Source organism: Malaclemys terrapin, chromosome 9 (genome assembly GCF_027887155.1).
Source record: "Malaclemys terrapin pileata isolate rMalTer1 chromosome 9, rMalTer1.hap1, whole genome shotgun sequence".
NCBI lineage: Eukaryota > Metazoa > Chordata > Testudines > Emydidae > Malaclemys > Malaclemys terrapin.
Window position 1 is genome coordinate 71,114,782 of NC_071513.1, and position 17,363 is coordinate 71,132,144.

General features: G+C 41.1%; 1 protein-coding gene across 5 annotated transcripts in view; it reads right to left on the reverse strand.

Annotated features, from left to right (window-relative positions):
• Window positions 1–1,139: 1,139 nt before the first annotated feature.
• IRS1 (insulin receptor substrate 1) overlaps window positions 1,140–17,363 on the reverse strand; it is a 154,619-nt gene continuing 138,395 nt past the window's right edge. For 2 of the 5 annotated variants that reach the window (XR_008446247.1, XR_008446248.1), the window contains exon 5: window positions 1,140–5,982. The gene's annotated coding sequence lies outside the window, so the exon portion shown is untranslated. The remainder of the gene's footprint in view (window positions 5,983–17,363) is intronic. The other 3 variants (XR_008446251.1, XR_008446250.1, XR_008446249.1) reach the window with 3 other exon arrangements.

Here is a 17,363-nt window from a genome sequence, read left to right on the forward strand (position 1 = left end):
GATTTATATTTGATGGAAATAATTAAACTCTTTTGTGACAGGATTTGTTTTTGTTTTTAATGGTGGCTCTTCCAATTTTTTTTTTCAGGTTTGGAATGTCAGAAGTAGTCCCAGCTGAGGTGGATTAATAGTGATTAGAGGGCCATATACACATATTGCACCATTTATCATGTTTGCATTAAAACACTTATTACCTGAATACCATCATCATATATGTGGTGGATTTGAACAAATAATTTATTTGACAAATTTCATCTTTGTTTATGTTTGGAAATTGTTCACAAGCAGATTATTAAATATATTAGAGAATTTTGCAATCAAAATTATTCACAAATAATGTGTATGAACAATTCTTGATCTGCAAATCCTTTTTGAGCAGTTTATTGCAAATATTTGCAAACTGTGTTCATGAGTTACAAAAGCCACGTGTTTAAAACAGCACCCAAAGGCCTGGTCCCCACTAACCCGCCACTTCGGACTAAGGTACGCAAATTCGAAGTACCTTAGTCCGAACTTACCGCGGGTCCAGACGTGGCAGGGAGGCTCCCCCGTCGATGCCGTGTACTCCTCTCGCCGAGCTGGAGTACCAGCGTCGACGGCGAGCACTTCCGGGATCGATCCGGGATCGATTTATCGCATCTAAACCAGACGCGATAAATCAATCCCAGAACATTGATTGCCTGCTGCCGGACCCTCCGGTAAGTGTAGATGTACTCTAAGATTTATATAATGAACCAATATAATGCAAATCAGAATATTAAAAATAAACATACAATTTAAAGTCATCACTTCTCTTTGTATCTGTGCTAGTAAAGTTTGAAAGTTCAAAGAAAGTGAACACAATGGGTCATGAACATAGCTGAATTGAAATTTGGTTTTTGATTTGAATGAATATTCATAGAAAATTGTTTCCATTATGTGCTCAGTTTTGTTTAGTATAATCCCACAGGTGAAATAATATACATTATGCATGGAAAAGCTGTTTTAGGACATTTATAGGGATTCTAAAATGTATTATTTATGATTTTCCTCTCCCTTGGAAGGTTCTACCATTGTACTAATGGTAACTAAGACTTTCAGGTTTCAGAGTAGCAGCTGTGTTAGTCTGTATCCGCAAAAAAAAACAGGAGTACTTGTGGCACCTTAGAGACTAACAAATTTATTAGAGCATAAGCTTTCGTGGACTACAGCCCACTTCTTCGGATGCATATAGAGTGGAACATATATTGACGATATATATATATACACACATATATTTACAGAAACAGTAAAATAAAATAAGAAACAGACAAAGGGCCTAACCCTAAAAGGTGCCGACCAGCATCACTTTTCATCAAAATCAATAGGGGATGTGGGTGCTTAGTCCCACTGAAGACCAGTATCAAAATCAGAAACTCAAAAATCTTTACCTCAAACTGAGGATACAGGTCAGTGCTCAAGTTCAAGTCATCAAGTCCAATTCAATTCAAGTCAGCTCTTAGCTGCCAAGATAAGAAGCATCTTGGAGATGCTGTAGATGGACAGAAGTTTCTCTGGGTACACCAGGCCATTTATGGACCCTATCCTGAAATCTTTCTTTCCATGAACAGTTCCATTGGTGCAAAGGCTTTGATTCTCCACGTCCTTGTGAAACATACAACAAGCAGCCAAAAAAGAAGTCAGGGGTACTAGTTCTGGTTTATATCAGCGTAACAGAGAACAGAAACTGGCCAAAAATCTGATAAGAAGTGGGGCAGTGTTACGAAAAAAATGTTTAAAAGATCATTAAATAATTGTACCCCCTTATTCCCCCACGGGGGTTGGGGAAGCACCAAATGTTAAATTGCAGATATTATTTCATCTATTAATAAAGAGCTTTACAAATATGCCCACAAACACACAGAATGTAATGGAGAAACTTGGTTCACTAAAATTGGTATTGGGGAATTGGAGACAGGATAAGAAAGTGACAGATTTCTTAAACAGTTGCTTTCCTTCTGTCATTACAGGAAGGGAAGGGTTGCCTAAGTCAGGGATATTTCATGGTATGTGGAGTTTGATAGTCGGCTGGTAATACATTTACCATCCGTCTAATTTTCCCAGAAGAGTCCTGACCTTAGCTGACACTTTCCTGAATTACAAGAGGATGGCAAATGATCTTGAATTGCTACTGCATGGCCTAGCCATTTCAGTTTTGTTTACAGTTGTACCTGCATAACATTTTGTTCTGGGACAGGTTCCCTGGAGCAAAACTAGAAAAATCACTCATTGCCAAATGCCCACAAAATGAAGAAATTAAACAGGGACGGTCACTCTGGGTAGCATTATTTAAAAACTGCAGATTTCAGGGCAGGCAAAGGTCCAGGTCCAGGTAACTCCATCAGTTTAAAAGAAATGAAGATGGAAAGTATCAAAATCAGTTGCTAACTGTGGGCATTCTCTAGTGAGATGTAAGATTCCTGAGGATGGTAGCCTGGCAAATCAAACACAATAGTTTTTAAAAAGGGAGAGAAAAAGTACTGTATTATACTAAACAACACAGCCCACTTAGATTAACAGCATTTGGGGATGAATGTGGAATTTAGCAAGCAACGCATAGGAAAAAAACAGCATGCAATTTGATTCAAGCCAGCCCATATCAACTTATTTGGACCAAAATCTTGCTTAAGGTGCAGCTCTGCTCTGAAAAATGATCCTGTAACATGGCATCATTCATAATGCTTTGGCACCATGTAATATTTTGTTTGCTTCTGTGGCAGCAGCTCCATGCTTAAGAAATAGCCCAATGAGTGTGAGAGAGAGTAAAGTAGAAAGATTCAAGCTAAGACAAAGCTTTTACTGGTGATAGGCTCAGCAGCAAAGCACCTAAAAGCAACTACAGCATCAATGGCAAAAGTCATTTTCCCCACAGTCTAACTGGCTATGCATTCAGCTACGAAGAGCCACTTACACCACCTGCAACAGTACTGGAGTCTGGTGAAGCCCAATAATGTTACACATGGGGTTCCACATTTATGGTCTCAAATTGATTTCCATATCAAATGCCCTAAGCCTCCTTTTGCTAGCCTTGGAAACAACCAGGGACCTGAGAATCAAGATGGCTCTTTCCTCCTCATATATCATAACTAGTAATGAAGGTTTTGTAGGGCAAATCACAACAGCAGTTATATCTGTGCATCTTTAAGGTATGCCCTCGGTAACACCTGTGCAACCTCTGGCTGTGCATGTGTGACTGATTGGAACTTAGCAAACAATTCTGTTGAAGATTCACAAAACAGAATAGAATACAGATTCCTTTCCCATTTAAAGTGTTAAATGGGATTAATGAAGAACTAACACCTCTTTGTCACTAATATCAAGAAGTAGATACATACAAAAAGCAGATCCATTGGGTGGAGGCATCTTTTATCTTAACAATGTTTCAGAGTAGAACCACAACTTAATCAACTGGTTGAAAATTCCTCAGTTAGTGACTGGTATGGAGACAAGTACTATGGATGTTATAGGCAGAGAACACTGAGGTTTTCAAACATGACAACGTGAATTTACCTGGATGTTCCCACTCAAACTGATGGAAGTTGTGGGGATAAATCCACCTATGCAGCTTGGAAAATACCAGCTATACGTTTCCTCAAAATTATCTGAGCGGTGACCTTGAGGTTTCCGATCTAAACTCACCCTACAAAAGGAAACATTAACTTCTCACAAAAGAAATTTATTTCAAAAATTGGAACAATAAATTTTAAACTCTTAAAAGAAAGAGCCAAACCTTTACCCCAAAAACTCAAACCAAATTTGTGTTGTGGTGATTTGTTGTTGGTGGGATGTTTGATTTGGTTGGTAGGTTTAAGATCTGCAAAGATTTGCTTAACCTTTTTTACTTCATTTTTGTGTGCCTCTGGACTTTCTGGTTCTTGCTGAAAGCAACCAAGATACTTCAAGAGAGGCTTTTTTCCATTGTATTTCTGTCCAATACAGAGGGAGAAATGTCCAGATCTGACAAGATTTAAAAAAAAAATCAGAATGTTTGGGTGCTTATCCAGCCAAAGCTCTTACACCAGGTGTGACTGGGTGCCTGTGATAGACCACACTGATAATGCCACACTCCGGGCAGACAATCCCCAAATCTGGTGGTTTACTTTATAATTAGATTCACCAAATCAGTAACAAAAGAGCATCTGCAGTACCACACTGGTTAACCAGAAGCCAAACACATTCCCCTTTAGGCATTCCAGCCCTTGGCTCCCATCCAGGCAACCCAATCTAATATAGTGAGAGGTTATTGAAAACCCATTTCACCATAAGCGAGATTCTTTCTGTCAATATGAATCTCAGACTTTATCCAAATATCACAATGTCAGACAATCCTTAGTAAACTAACTAAAGATTCAATAATAAAAGAAAAGAAGAGAGTTATAAATGGTTAATAGATCACATACATACAAATGATTTAATGTCGCAGTGGTGAAATAGACTGCTGGCTTTTAAAGTCTCTCTGGCAAGTTCCAAAAGATTGGAAGGTGCTCAGTCCATAGTTCAAGGTGCTCCTTTTAGTTGTAAATCCACAATCCAGAGAATTAGAGCAGGAAAGAGGCAATGTGGAGGTGTCTTGGGTGTCTTTTTATACCCTCTGTCATGTGCATGGAAATTTACTGTTCCAAACAAAGCCCACAGCCCCTTTCTGTGGAAAGTTTCTGGCCAAGATGGAGTCCGGGATCACATGAGCATATCACATACCCCTACATGTTTTGCTGAATCACAGGGGATGGCCATTGGCTCCTCGCTGTCTGAGGCAACTGCAGAAAGACCTACTGGGCAGCATGAGTTTCTTCAATGACCCATTCTGAGAGTGGAGTGTCCTTGATGGGCCATCAACACATCGCTGTCTAGCCCTGATGTAAATTCTGCTGAGGGGTGTCACCCAGGAATACAACACATGTTTAAGATACAAGTCCATAGCCAATATTCATAACTTCACATACAAAGATGATACATGCATATAAACAGAATAATCATACTTAGTAAATCCGAACTTTTCCATTGACACCTTACATGACATACGTTGTACAAGATTTGTTGCAATTGTATAACAGTGGTAGAAACAATGATACAAATGATCATCTTTCTTATACACAGCATCACACCAAGCTCATTGTTAAACATATGGATGGGAAAATAACCAGTAATTTCTCTGAGGAGGCTTCTTGCCTATAATGTGTAAATTACTTAAAGAGAACAAAAGGTACATTTCAAAAAAAGTTTGCACATGATACAGCAAGACATAAGTAAGAACGTAGCCATATCTCCAAGAAGTCAATCACTATGACCTTTATATGGAAAATCCCAGTTGATGCAAAGAAATGTCTCCCCGCAAAGCATTATAACTAGAGCTAGTAGGGAAATGGTTCTCCTGTCCCACAAAAATTTTTAAGATTTCAAAAAATTTTCTGTTGCACTTTGGAACAAAACAGACCTTCTGAAGTTTTCCCCCCACACAGAGAGGGGCCCCAGAATAGCCTTGTATTAGGAAACTCACCTGCAATGTGTAAGACCCAGGTTTGAATCCCCACTGTAGTTGATTTGGATCAAGGTCTTGAACACAGGCCTCCCAAGTCCCAGCTGTTCTGGTATCTGTCTGTCTGTCTCTCTCCCTCTGGGACTACATATTCCATCTTGTACCTCAGAAACCTCTCTTGAAAACGTTGTTGAACCTGCTACATTCCTGCACAAAGTTTTGGTTTCAACAAACTGTCATTTTCCAACAAAAAACATTCTATCAAAAAATTCCTGGCCAGCTCTAATTAAAACCAAATCATTTATTAAACCAAACAGTTTAATATAAGTGATATTTCTAATCTTTCATGAATGAGGTAAAATATGCTGTATTTTCTCTCTCAAGTCACTATCATATAATGGTCTTTTTCAAGTAGAGCTGTCATTGTGGTTTCCTGGATTTCCTCAGCCTCTTTGGAATGCTTGTAAATTCCCATGGCTGATAGTAAGCTAAGAAAGGAAATAAAAAATAGTAAATACCACTTCAGTGGTGTAAGCCCTTTTCTTCTCTTTTTTTTGGCTGGCGATGCACAATAATTAGGAGATTATTATCAGCTTTTGCACTAACTTCAAAACTGTTCCAGCTGGGAAACCATCCGTGTCCATTTTGCACCCTCAATTATACTCTTACGCCAACTCAATGTTCACTGAAATAGATGCATTTTGTTAGACTAATGGTTGGAGATATTAAATGGATTTGAACGGAGAGTTTATTTTACAGAAGTACTTGAAGAAGTCAGTCTAGTAAATGGATGCAGTAATGGGGGAGAGTGGAGGAAATCACTCTTTAGTGTCTTATTACCTGCTATAACTATACAGTGGAATGCCTGAAAGAGAATAGAAGGTAAATCCATTGTACTATTTCTATGTGCAGTAACTGGATATTTAGTATCTGCCATTTATTTTTATTCATGGATATTTTATAAAATTTATTAATTGAAAAATACTTCAAAAAGGAAAACAAGATGCATATTAAAAAGACTATAAATACTTCAGAATAGAATGATTAGACATCAGAATATCAGACCCTTATCCTGACCACAGTTACATTGGGTTTTTCATTCACACAATATACTGAAGACAGTCGAGTTGCTCCTGATTTATACTGCTGTAAATTAGATCAGAACAGAGCCTATGTGTTTGGATATTCTTGTCCTGGACAGAAAAGAATACATGACCATCCTGATTATTATAAGCCCGGTTCTCATCCCGTTATACATACTGAGTTGTACATTATTCCACAAATGGTCCCATTACTTATGAAGTAAAGTACTACTTAATATGAACAAGAATGGCAGAATCAGACCCTACTTGTATAGGGCAAACGGATGATCCCAGGTTTTATCATGCTTCCAAGAGAATATTTGTTATGAAGAAATTCTGAATAATCTACTGCCCCCGAAGAAATGATGACTTTGAAATGACCCAGTAACAGGACTCAATGATTACAAAGGGATTTGATAAAGTGTACGCATTTAAACTGCTCACAGCAGTTTAATGAGGGGCTCAAAAGTCAGGAGTCACATTAAAAAATAACTAAAAAAATAAGTGTATACAGAACAAAACTATTTCACTCAAGGTCAGAGTAATAAACGTACGGAATTAATTGCCAAATAAGACCATGGAAACAAGTACTGTAGTATAAGTGGGTTGTAGAGACATCTTGGCACTTTTATGGAGAGAGAAGGGATTAAAGGATATCATGACAAAGCAGAGAACTGGGGCTAAGATAAACTTAAAGGGGGACAGGATTTTTAGGTCAAGTGGCTTCTTCCTTTCCAGCCATTCCTTTTATGTCCTTATTCCCTTATTCCCATGTCAGCTTGAATAAACAATTATTAGAGCTTAGATGAACAATGGACCTCTTCCATACTGTAACGGGACTGTAGAGGCGCAATCTTTTCCTTCGCTCCACTATGAAAGTAACAGCTAACAAACAGGAATAGCCTTATTTCTCTTTATGGAATACTGTACATTTGATCTGCTCCAATTGATTTCAGGTATACGAGTATCTCATATCACCTCTTTCCTGTAACCTTATCCTCTTCAGTCCCATTTACTGCCATCACTCAGCTATCAGGGTGGCACAAATAAACAATGAAAGACAGAGCACAATGTTACAAACCACAACAGCTGTCCTAAATTACACTTCATCAGTGACATCAGTGTTAAAGATGACATATATATATATATATATATATATATATATATATATATATATATACACATACATACACACACACACACACACACATATATACACATACCCCAGCATTCTCCTGGTGTTATCATGGATTTATCACATACCATACTGAAAAGAATGTGGAGTTATCAAATTTTCCTTCAAGTTGAAAAAGACTTCACTTCAGACAATCATGCCCTGTTCTGTTATTACAAACTGTTTTCTGTCAAATAGGTTGCACAAGATGTCAATGGGTTTAAATTAGCAACTACAGCTCAGTATCAAATAGATGTTTAAAGCAAGTAAATATTAAAGCAAGTTTGTAACAGAAATTCATGATATTTGCTAAGGAAAGTGTCTTCTGGAAGGTTTCAGAGGGGTAGCTGTGTTAGTCTGTATCAGTAAAAATAACAAGGAGTCCTTGTTGTCTTCTGGAACACATTCACTCTTCAATATTTTTATACACTTTCCTTTGCTCCTGTGCATGAATTGGCATGGATTGGAAGAGTCCATACAGGTACCTTCTCAACTGGCATTGTACTGCCCTATCCTAAGAATATGCTAGAAATCCAAATTTTCCATTACAGTGGCTCGCTGAATTATGTACACTATTGTTGCCGTGGTGTTCTAATCTCTTGGTCTGACACAATCAAAAAGATCTGGAAGTGCTAAGAAGGGAATGTGTCTCAGAAAGAGGCTTATCAAGACCCACAAAAGGATATATTTAGGTTCCCCCAAAAGTCACATTACTATATTAGATATTAGTACATTGACCGAAGTATCTTGACCCTGACTTTTCTCACAAAGATTGAACAGAACCAAACCTTTTTGAAGACTCAGATCAACCTGGCATATCTTCACCTCATCCAATCTGTTCCCAACGGCCCTTCTTACATTTGCTTATATCCTGCAAAGTCTACTTCTGTGTCTTAACAGACCTGACATTCTCTTTTGGGCTGACTGCTGTCTCAAATCTTGCATACTCATAGCCTTCCTCCAGGGTCAGAGGCATGAAATACATTTTGCATCTATCTAATATTAGGGAAGTTCAAGAGCAAGCAAGCTATGAAGTTGGTAGCCAAGATGGAAGATGTGCCAAGTCTCTTCAAACAATGCAGAAGAACAGAGGCAGCTGGTCCATATCAGGCCCTTTTCCAAAGTGGGAAACCAGCCGGGTTTGTAATCAGGTCAGAAAGTCTGGCTGGGGAAAAGGAAAGGAAAACTCCAGGAATTCTCTGGATTTTCAGGGATTATACGGACCATATCGCTGAACCTTTTGAGCATCATCACCTGTTACTATAACTTGTTCTTATCTTAAAAACAAAAAAGATTAGAGAAACAAGTCTCTAGTGCTTCTACTTGCAGAAACCAGAGCTGAATAAGTTCAGCTTTAGGATGTGTCACTAATGAACATTTAGTGGACACTCTTTTGAGAGTTGATTCTGGAACATAAGAATTTCCCAAACCCCTTCAGTTTTCAGTTACCACTTACAACTGATACCATAATCTTGGTATATTACCTACTCCATAAAACCCCCCCACATATATTCAATTCTTTTCCATCTCTTGCCTTCTTAAAAACACAGTGGGTGACTCCACTGTTACATCATGTCTGAAATTGTCCCCGATTTCAACCAAATTACACTTGCTTCCACCAGATCTGAATTTGACCCCCGATTTCTTATGGTGTCACACACACACACCACATTGATACAGTATACCAAACCTCTCTAAAACTTCTGAATGTAGCATGCATTATACATGTCTTATCAAGAAAGTTTATTATATTTTTCAAATAAGAAGATATACAAAATAACACCACCCCCCCCCAAAAAACCTAACAGAATACAGTGGGGATGATGAAAAGCCAATTATCTCAAGACATAGGCTATACACCAAGAGTACTGTGGTCCTGATTCAGCAAACACACAAATGTAACTTTGTCTTCAGCAGGACTACTCATGTCAGCACTTACGCATGTGTGTTTTTTCAAGATCAGTGCCTATGCCAGTAACTTAGTTATTCTTTAAAGTATAATTTCCTCTGACTCTTTCCACACAGTATCTCTATGTTCAGATAATTTGTATAATCAAAAGAGCTGAAGCCCAATAGTCAATAATGAGAGTCATTTGGATTTAGAATTCTAACTGGTTGCGTTATTTGTTTGTCAATGAAATTACACACAAAGGCTAATCAGTTTTCTTATGCTTCCCTTTGCAGCAGGCAAATGAGATGTTGCTACTGGCAATCTTGTTGAAAGGTAAAAAAATGGTAGGACGTAATATTGATGGATCTGAGTTGATGCAATTGATATAAGAGTAAAAACAATTACTGGAGGTTTCCTGACAACTTGCCATGACAGGGAAATCTCAGAAATATTTCCAGCTTCCTGGTTCAACGGTTCTTTTCAGTTAAATGGAAAAAAAAATCTTAGAAGGCTTTTCATGTGACCAGAAATAAGGATTCTATAAAGACCAAGTGTTAATTAAGTCAGGCAGGTGAGGGAACCCACCAGGGACAAATCCAGAAATTACATTCTGACAAGGTACATCTCTAAATATTTGAAGGTAATTTGAGTTTAGTTTAGTTTAGTTGTGACAGCAAAGGAGAGGGACCAGGAAGGCTATGGGCTCATTTCTCAGTTAGCCCATAAACTCATTATGTGACTTTGGGCAAGTCATGTGACCCTGTAGCACCCCACCAGTCCAGCTGTAAATTGTGGGGTAAAACAGGACCTCACTGATAACTAGTTGCACTTTCTTATTTATATTTTTTCCCTGAAGATTTCAGACCACTTTTCTCTGCTCCTGATTATATAAGAATATATTTCAAAAATAGTAATGATTCTGCAGTGGCTAGTTAAATGCTACTTTGGGGTTGTTACTTTTTTTGTTTGTTTGTTTCTTTGGGGCGGGTTTTTTTTTCTACAAAGTTAGTCCTTCATCAAGGGCTGCTGATGGATGCTGCCCCTGTTATAACTCCTGTCATTCCTGCTGCATGAGAGAGCAGGCAGAAAAAACCCAAGTGAATGAGAAGAGAGATTATGGATACTGTACAGTAGCGATGGGCGACTAGGCTGATATATGGAAGGTTTTCATATTCAGGGGTCTAAATGAACAGATGTTAATTGCCCCTCCCCCCCCCCCCCCCCCCCCCCCCCCCCCCCCCCCGCACACACAAATGAATATCATCCAGACAGAATTTCCCCCAATCTAGAAATCCCAGTCAATATCTCTTTCATCTGAAGACAGTTTTGGGGGAAAACATGCCAATGTGGGTGGGCCAGTTGACTACCCCGAGGAGCCTAAGAGAGAGGACCAGCCAACTGCTGCCCCAAAGATGTCTGTAGTGATGAGGGGTTCAGCGCCTCCGAGTCTTCCCCTAGAAGATGCTCCCTAAGTAGATGTGGGAGGATGGGAAACCTGGGCCTTTTGAAGGGTTCAGATTCAAGGGATGAGATCTGGGAGCATGTGCAGGGATGTGAACACACTCCACACCTCTTCTTCGCTCCCTTCCATGAAGGCTTAAGGGAGTGGAGTAACCACAAGGATAGAGGTACATGATGTGTCTCTTCAGTCCCCAGGAAAAGAGAGCCCCAAGAAGAGAGAACTTTAGCTCTGCCTCTATTTACAGGAGGACAAGCAGTGGGGCTACAACAGAGTTTTTTATTCCACCTCCCTCTGTCTTACTTTCCCTACCCTTCAGGGCTTGGGAGCAAGGAAGAGATCCGCACTTATCCAGGTCCAAGGAACATGAAAGGAGTGGGCTCTGCATTATCGCTTTCCCATTATGTTAGGAAGTAAGTGGATCAGGCACTGGAAGAGAAGCTGATCCTCTCATCCAGCTGAATTCAATTTGCACAGGTCCTGCTACCCTCTCCTGAAGACAGCTGATCTTGGGCTTCAGAACTGATAACCAACAAATAGACTATATATAGACTGAATTATACATGGGCCCAGGGCCTGCTTTAGGCCGATTCAGCCAATTCGGCTGAATTGGGCCCCGCGCCAAGAGGGCCCTGCGCTGCAGCTGTCCACCCCGCCCCCAGCTCACTTCCCCCTCCTCTCCTCCCCTGAACGCTCCGCCCCCTCCCATGCTTCCCGCGAATCAGAGATTCGCGGGAAGTCTGAAAAGAAGCAGGGGCGGGCCGGCAGCACAAGGTAAGCTGGGGTGGTGGGGGCGGGAGAAGGGCTCCGGGGAGGCGCGGCCTGTTCCCGCAGGCCCCAGCGGCTCTGGCCCGGCTTGGCTCCAGCCCGGGCCCCGCGGCCCGGCTCCGGCCCGGCCCAGTCCCCACAGCTCGGGTCCCCCCCCCCCCGGCGCGGCTCCGGTCTCCCGTCCCCCCCCCGCGGCACGGCGCGGGTTCCCCCCCCCCCGCGGCGCGGCACGGCACGGCGCGGCTAGGGTCCCCCCATCCCCGTCCCCTCCCCGCGGCGCGGCTCGGGTCCCCCCGTCCCCTCCCCGCGGCGCGGGTCCCCCCGTCCCCCGCGGCGCGGCTTGGGTCCCGGGGGCGGGGCTTGCAGCAAGCCCCGCCCCCAGGAATTGGGCCCTGCTCTTGCTAAAGCCGGCCCTGCATGGGCCAGAATTGCCTTGCTGAATACAATTGATATTCATGTTATTCAGCCTATTTACGATTGGTTCATTCGTTTGTAATACTGTTGCATACAATCCAGCAGAGATATTTAAAGGAGTGGCTCCGTACATCACCACAAGGAGTGAAAATAATAGTTAAAATAGCTTAAGCAATTTCCTGGAAGAAAGAACTAGCTTCATGAGATGCCCATCATGTAGGTAAGAAGTGACTATCACACAGGTGGAAAAGGTTTCTTAAACATTCAAGGATCACCCCTTCTATTCACTTTCATATTTTACTCTCCCTCACCCACTATTTCTTTCTCTTTAAATTCACCCTTTTTTGTCTTCCTTCCTTCCTGTTTTTCAGTTCTCCTGCCATTCCTTAAGATATTTATGTTCCCATCACCAGATTGTCACACTAACCTGGCTTTTCTGAAGGCACTGTCTTTAGACAATTCAGGGCAGAGGAACCACCAACATGGCATGAGCAGCAGGGGAGGTTCAACTTAAGTCAGTGCTGAAAACATATTTCAAGTCTGAACTCCATCCTGCTTCTCTAATGATGTATTCCATTACTGATGTAACTGATCATTCCTACAAATCACAGTGACATCGGGAAGGAAGGGACCTTTCGGGTAATCCTTGCCATGGATTGTTCTTTAAAGAGGACATTTATGTTTCATATTAGTGCCTCCCCTCTGCCAAGAGGTATTTCCAGGCTCCAAGCCATTGCACTAACCTGCTTCTATTCACATGCAAGGGATCTCTCTCAACTTTAACTGTATCACACAAAAGCAGTGAGTACAGTATTAAGTGCAGAACTAATGGGTAATGATCTCTCCCTTTTGTCTTAACGCCACCTGAAAGTTCAAACCCTGTTGAATATCTTCCAGTTATGAAATCTTTGAATTATACTTCCCACACTTGAAATGAGTTCTTAATTTGTTTTGTTCAGTGCAAGCAAAAAGAATGAGGCATGGAAGACCAATGTGGTATTGCTGCCCTAGAGGAGAGAGCTCCTGTAAAAGGCAATGGTATTTGTTATGCCATGATGCAGGATTTCCAGCTAAACCCATGCCTTAATGAAACAATCCAAACAACTTGAGAAGGTATGAGAAAAGGCTGCCAACTGTCAATCTATAAGCATTGCGTATTGGTTGAGGGCTGCAGGAATCTCCAGATAACTATTCACTTTTAGGCTACGTGCATTTGGCTAAGGGTTGTGCCATCATGAATGCAAATTTTGAGTGGATTAATTTCAAGTTCCCTTTGAGCTTTTGTGAGGAAATGGGTAAGTGATCAGCAGCAGCCAAAGAGGAGCACTAGGATGGTGAATCTATACTCTCTTGCCCCCAGCCTAATTGCATTCCTGGCCAAAAAATATTTACAGAGAAGTAATTTTTTTTAGCCATGCTGGTTATTGGGGTGCTGAGGTACATTCAGAGGCCTTCTGTGCCCTTACATGGTCTTACAAACACACACAAGGAGGATAGACTATTTCTACTGGCCTATACATAGATTCCTGTACTTGAGTCTGTACACAGAGTCCTAAGAAAGTCATTTCAGAAACAGAGATGTAGATTCCTTAAACAAACAGTATATATTGCAATATATCCTGCCAAGGGCTAACATAATGCTTAAGTGATTTTTTCCAGGCACTCAGCAATACGGTGTAATTCTTTAATCCAGCAGCCTTTCATGTGACATTTATATATAAAAATGTTTACAGCAAATAGTAACCTTTCCTTTTGTTCATTAGGTTTCATGTATACCCATAAAACGCTAATGCTCAGTGCAATTATCAAGACCCCTTACATTTTTAAGTTGTATTAATCAAAGTGTTCAAGATCAAATAAGCAGTCACAGAAGGTATGGAGATATTTGAAACAGAAAATAACTGATAATTCCTTGGATTCAGATCGCCACTTTTAATGTGGATTTATATAAAGAATCTTTATTGGCAAGTAGCATGGACATAAGGGGTTAAAAAAGCTGCTCTATTTGCACATGTGCAATACTGCATGCTCCATGATCTTTGGGCACCCTTTATATCCCCCAGTAACTGAGGTGGGGGGCACAGGGAGGCAATTCAGGAGAGGAATCAGACAAAAAAACATGCACATGCACAGTCCTGCGACACCCCAGGCACCAATGTCTGAACGTTGGCAGGCCTGTCTGAACGTTGGCAGGAAGTCTGTGGGTAGAGCTCGCTGAGCAATAGAATTCCATTTTCATAAAACACTTCCAAAGAAACAAAGTTTTCATTTGGTTTGAAATTTTTCATCCAAACAAATCAAAACATGAAATGAAAAATGATTTTGTTTTGTTAGTTTTTCAGGCCCTTCCCCGAAAAACCTTTGAGGTTTTTAAGGGGATTTCCACTTTTTTTCCCTCCAGTTTTGCAGTGGAAAAAGGCAAACAAGCGAGAGTCAATGTGGAAAAAAAAGAAAAACACAAAAACCTCAATGATTCCCTTCCCCCCCGCAAAATAAAACAAATTTTTATTTTGATTGGGGGGGGGGGGGCGGGGGAGATGAAGAAGAAAGGGGAAAAAAAGAAAGAAAAACTTGACCATGAAAACATTTTACAAAATTCTTGGCCAAAGCCATTGTTCTTCTTAAAAAGTGTGGACAATTTTATTTTGATCAGCTCTACCTCCAGACCTGCAATGCAGCCTCCTCCTTGTGTGTCAGTAACAGGCATGAATAGCCAGAGACAAGGGCACCAACACCCCCACCCTACAGGGGTGAGGGCAGAGGAAGACACAGCCTCCAGCTTTTAACACTACCTTGGAGTAGGCTACACTCCCATCCCCAGCAAGAGTGACACCTTTCACAGGCACATGCTGGCTCCCCCTTGTAAGAGTGACAGCTTTTTAAAAAAATACGGCATGGGTTATTAACGAAGTACATGCAGCATTGGGCTGGACTGATCAAACGCTATCCCTGCTACTTGCTGAATATCAACATCCCTGAGCTTTGGGGAACGCTGGATCAGGAGTGCAGCTGGAACCAAACTCAGGGTAGGTCTATGTTGCATCAGGGAGCAAGCCTCCCAGCCCAAGTGGACAGACTTGCATTAGCGAGGCTTGCGCTAGTGCGCTAAAAACAGCATCATGGACATGGCTTTGACATTGCAGCTTGGACTGGAACTCAGGCTCTCAAGACACCTACCCTCCCCATCCACACCTTCTTCCCCAGGCTCAAGAGCCCAACTCCAGCTTGACCTGCCATGTCAAAGCAGCATCTAAACAGGTACCATTGGCATGCTAAGGCAGACTCCCACTAGTGGGGCTTATTGACATGGGCTGGAAGGCTCACTCCCAGGTACAATGTAGACAAAACTCTGTTGTTGGGCAAGCTGGTGCCACTTCTAATTAAGTGAGCCTGTTAATAGGTGAACCTCAAAAGGTTCAGTGGTTTGGTTCAGTTTGGATTGACACCCACAAGTGCAGATGCTTTTCCAAATCTCTTGGTTCTGTTAAAAAAAAAAAGGGCTGGAAATAGAATAAGAACAAACTACAAACTTTCTCCTGGGATTTTTGTTGACACTTCCACTCTCCCCCTGTCCCCCAAACCAAGGAGTGTGCAAATCCTGGAGAATAGTTTTTTTAAAATACTTGTACTTTCTAAAATCCCTTAAAAGTTTGAGTCTGGGTTCAAAATAAGTTTGGGAGAGTCCTTATTTCACCAACAGTGTTTTTTTTAATATCACCCAACAGTAACGGAAGTGAGTGGTACAGTGGTTCTGTAATATGAGTGCAAAGAAAATGAGTTTGGAAAAGGAAGCAGACGAACAGAATATCATTGTTCTATTCATGAGCCTGTCATAACAGATTCAATGGTAATAGGCATAAGAAGACATGACAAAGTGCACATACCTGTAAGCTTAAACCCTCTTCTTAAAGGTACCTCAGTATTTTTAAAGAAACAGTTAAGCCAACATCATGGATAATGAGCAAAGACATTGACATCAGTGACATTATCTGGTTGTAAGCGTATGTTTCTGTATGGTCTACAGCACCAGTAACAGATAAACATTGAGACATCTACCATTATCACATCAAATGTAAAGTCACCAGCCCTACAATAGGAGTTGATGCTCTTTATGTCACAGGATCAGGCCCAGGGTTTCTAAAATAGATGCTCAGATTTCCTGTCTCCTAGATGAAAGACAACATGTTAGCCATGATTTGAGAGGTTCTTACAGTGTAGCTGATCAGGAAGAAGCCAGGGCTTTTCATCACTTGTCTATGGTATTCTGTAGATATTTCTTCTGTCCTTTCATGCATATAATGGCATTTTATAATTAGGCAATTATTTTATTTTTTAGCCTTTACCAAAGAAAAATTGCCAACTACCCAGCAAGCTGAATGACTGACTTCAGCCTGAAATAACTTGGGTGATGTGTAACAGAAAGCGGAAGATTGCTATGATCCATCACAAGCATAAGCGGCTATATGCATATGCAAATAAGGGCAGCCACTAGATTTGATCCTCCCTCCACATCAGTGCAAGTAAGTCTCAAGCTCTTTTCATGCTTGCTCCCTAAGGCCCAAGTGCACAGAAAACCAAAATGGGAGGGTGGGGGGGAACCTTGGTGAAGATGCTTGTTAGGTTTATCACAACCCCCATCTTAAGCCTTTCTGAGGCCTTTCCCCTGCTACTAGGCAGAAGTAATCTGGCAGCCATAAAGCAGAACTCCTGTTATTGCAAGGCTATCCTGCTTCTCTTTACATATACATAATATACCTTGCGTAATTAGTGTGATGCCATTGTGCACTCACAATAATAAGCTCACATGTGGCCTAGGAGTGACTATGCAAATGAAATAATGGAACATTAACGTTGGAGTGACTACACTTGCATCTCTCTGTGCATGCTGAGTGTGAACTAGAGGTTTCCGGGAGCTTAAACGGATTCAGACTGAGCTGAACATGTGAGCAGTTAATAATAACTGTTGATTCTTCTGTATGATAAACCCAGTTCCTGGGGCTTATAAAACCTTACAGGCATTAGAATGTGCTTTATTGCATGCAGATATAAGAATCTTGGCAAAGACACCAGAATTTTATCAC